This window comes from Nematolebias whitei, chromosome 9 (genome assembly GCF_014905685.2).
Source record: "Nematolebias whitei isolate Nwh7 chromosome 9, NemWhi1, whole genome shotgun sequence".
NCBI lineage: Eukaryota > Metazoa > Chordata > Actinopteri > Cyprinodontiformes > Rivulidae > Nematolebias > Nematolebias whitei.
The window spans coordinates 10,793,915-10,797,831 of NC_056506.1; positions in this window are offsets into that span (position 1 = coordinate 10,793,915).

The window sequence follows — 3,917 nt, forward strand, 5'->3', positions numbered from 1 at the left end:
TTTTTTTTTTTTACAAATAGGATGGCTAAAAGAAAAGGTAACAAAAAAAACAGCTAGATTCTAAGGCGAATGTAGAAAACTAAAAACAGGAACATGTCTGCATTGGTCCCTGCCAGGAGTCCAACAGATTCTTAAAGCCACTTAGAGAGGTCAAGGTCGAGAGCTTCAAATCTTTTGTAAGATATTCCAGGAAACAGGAACAGAGTAGGAGAAGGTCCTTTTGCCTAGTTCAGTCCTCATTGAGAGAACACTGCAGGTAATAATGTCCTGAGAGCGCACGCTGTAGCTGCACTCACGCAGAGACATGTAGGAGGAGATGTATGAAGGCAGCAGACCAAGAAGTGATTTAAAGATGAAAATGTACCAGTGAGAGAGTCTGCGTGAAGTTAATGATGTCCAGTTAACCAGTGAATACAGGGTACAGTGGTGGGTACGATAATCACAGCCAGTTATGAATCTTAGTGCACCATGATAGACAGCATCCAACATCTGCAGGGTTCTTGTAGGAGCATTCATGTAAATAATGTCACCATAATCAATGGAGGGAAGGAAAGTCACAGATACAAGGCGTTTTCTAGCATTCAAGGTTAGACAGGATCTGTTTCTGAAAAAGAAACCCAGTTTAACTTTCAGTTTCTTTACCAAGTTTTCCACATGAGCTTAAAAGAGAGATGTGAGTCGACCAAGATACCCAAATATTTATAGGAATCAACAAACTCAATGGGGACATCATTTGAGGATAAAATCGGAGGAAGAACTGCTGGGACCAACTTCCTATTTGAAAAAAGCATCCCTTTTGTTTTGTCGGCATTTAGGACAAGTTTGAGGTGAAACAAATCAGTCTGGATGATGTTGAATGCAGATTTCAAAAGCTGGAAAGCCATAGCAACAGTTTTAGTTCGGCAATAAACAACTGTGTCATCAGCATAGAAATGTATGGATGCATTAGGGATGTTTTTACCTACATTATGTATGTAGATTGTAAAGAGGGTGGGTCCTAAGACTGAGCCTTGTGGTACACCATTGTTGACTGTTAAATAACTGGAGGAAGTACCATTATGTTGAACACATTGCCTCCGGTCTGAGAGATAGTTAGAGAACCAACCAATAGTGTGTTCTGAGAAAACGATTTCTGATTGCTTATGACACAAGATGTTATGATCCACAGTGTCAAAAGCTTTAGACAGGTCTAAGAAAAGTGCAGCACAATAATCCTTAGCATCCAGTGCTTCAACAACGTCATTAAGAACCTTCAGTGAAGCAGTGGTTGTGCTATGTTGTTTCCTGAAACCAGATTGATATGGAGGTAAGATGTTAAATGAGTCCAGGTAATTTTTGATTTGAGAGTTTATCAGTTTTTCTAGAACCTTGGCTAAAATGCAGAGTTTAGAGATTGGTTGATAGTTGTTCTGTCAGGTGGGGTCACCTCCCTTCAGCAAAGGAAGAACAAAGGCTGTTTTCCAAGCGTCTGGGATGGAGTTTTGTCTTATGGAGAGATTGAAGATGTGGGTCACAGGGACTGTGATGATATGAGCAGCCAGCCTTAAGAAATAAGGTGGAAGTTCATCTGGACCTGCAGATTTTTTAGGGTCAAGATCTTTTAACAGTTTATTAACCTCACTGACTGAGAATGGAGAAAAAGAGAAGGTGTGATTAACTGAGGATTGACTTGTAGGAGGGATTTGATTTGTAGAAGTTTGGTTATTAAGTGAAGTGGCTGATTTTCCATTAGTAACTGTGTCATATAAAGAACTAGAAGCAACAAAATGTTTGTTGAAACAGTTCAGGATCTCGTGCTTATTTGACACAGGAACAGAGTTAACGAGAAGTTGTGATGGGAGGTCAGATAATTGGGGGTTGCCTGAGAGAGATTTGATGGTTTTCCAGAATCTGTTGGGGTCATTTAGGTTGATCCAGGTTGATCCTGGTTGATCCACTCTGAGAAGGTGCTATTTAAGAGACTGAGCTGAATACAGCACCTCAGACTGAAGAAGTCTCTCGGACGAGAGACGAAATGTTTCTACATTTTTTGTTGTTTTGCTTTGTTTTGGGTTTTTTTGAATGTCCAGAGGACCAGATTTAACTTTTTTGGATTTTTCTACCTGGATTATTGAGCATGCATCAGGATAGGGTCATTTAGATATTTGGAGGTCTGAGATAAAAAATAATTGCGTTTTGCTGCTTTGACAGCAGTTGTGCATTTATTCCTCATCTGTCGAAAACTCAACCAATCATTGTCTGAGTCAGATTTTCTCGCTGTGGCCCAAAGATGATCTCTCCTGTGCAGGAGGTCAGCTAGCTCTGGAGTAAACTAGGGGCTGTCTCGTCCCTTTATTCTGAACTGACGAAAAGGAGCATGTTTGTTCACAAAATAAATGAAACTATTATGAAAATAGTTCCAAGCGGAGTTCATGTCATCAGTTAACAGAATACGATGCCAGTCAAAGTGAGACAGATCCCAGAAGAATGACTGTTCACAAAAATGTTTCAGATCCGTTTTTTTAATTAATTTGGGCTTAGAAGGTGGAAGTTTAATATCTCTCAAAGCCGCTGTCACACAATGATCACTCAAGATATTGGAAAATACACCTGTACCAGGGAATTTGTGAGGCATATTAGTTAGAAACAGGTCTAAGATGGAGGATTTTTCAGGACGGTTTTTGTTTTATCTAGTAGGAGAGTCGATCAATTGGGTAAGATTGAGAGACAGGCAACATTCCTTGAATTTATCACAGAGGGGGTCAACCAATCAATGTTGAGGTCTCCAGCCGAAAGGATCTCTTTGAATTTTAAATGGCCAAGAAATTCCATCAGGGTAGACAGAGCCTCAGGTGTTGCTGAAGGTGGGCGGTAACAGCAGACCACATATAATATCTGGCCTCCATTCAAGGTGATTTCTACAGCTAAGGCTTCAAACTAGTTTGGAATTGTTTTAGAAGACACAAGACTAGCAACCAAAGAATCTCTGATGTAAACAGCGACTCCCCTCCCCCCCTTTTTTTGACGATCACAGCGGTAGATGTTAAATCCATTGATTGCCAGGTCATTATTGAGTACAGATTTGTTGAGCCAGGTTTCAGAGATGAAGATAACATCTGCCCCAGAAGAACTGACCAGAATTTTCAAGGCATCAAGTTTTCTCAGAAGGCTACGAGCGTTTACATGCAGAAAATGAAGACCAGACACGTTCTTAAAGTCATTTGGTGTGCTGTAATTAGTGGGGGGTCCAGGGTTGGGTTGAATCCCTGAGAGCAGTAACAACATTATTATCAGACATTTTCTTGAGTTTTTTGTGACTGATGTGTAATTACACTAGTTAACAGTGTGACAATTAGCCCCCATAATCGAACCATGAGAAACATTAATGAAGACGCAATCATTCATAACCCAAAAACAGTGAAAGTTGCAGTGATGGACAGATTCAGGTGTATTAACAAGATTCAGTGACTCCAGATAATCTGAGAACTGAAAATAGTGACAATAATATGAATGATGCAGAAAAGTTTCAGACCATAAAACGCCACAGTTCAAATGGGCAAACAAACCTGACGAGGTGGCCCAACTGCAGTTTGAGTTGGGCTGAGGGGGGCTCCGGCCCCCCAGTGAAGATGGATGGATGCTCCCATGGGAAAAAGAAGCTGGGTCCAGAATCAACAGGCCGAAACAGAAACAGATAATTCGCAGCAAATAGCAGAGCGAGCTACCAGAAAATCCTCCTGAAGTGAAAGGCATGGTCCTAGCTCGTTTCAGGTCAACAGGGAACAACAGCGTGATCCGGAATAAAATTAATTATTATCCAGGTGAGTATGGATGGAGGCCTGAGCAACTCCGATACAAACTCCGAACTTCTCTCGAGCACCACGCAGCCCTGCTCCTTCACGCTGCTCCTTCACGCTGCTCCTTCGTGCTGCTCCTCC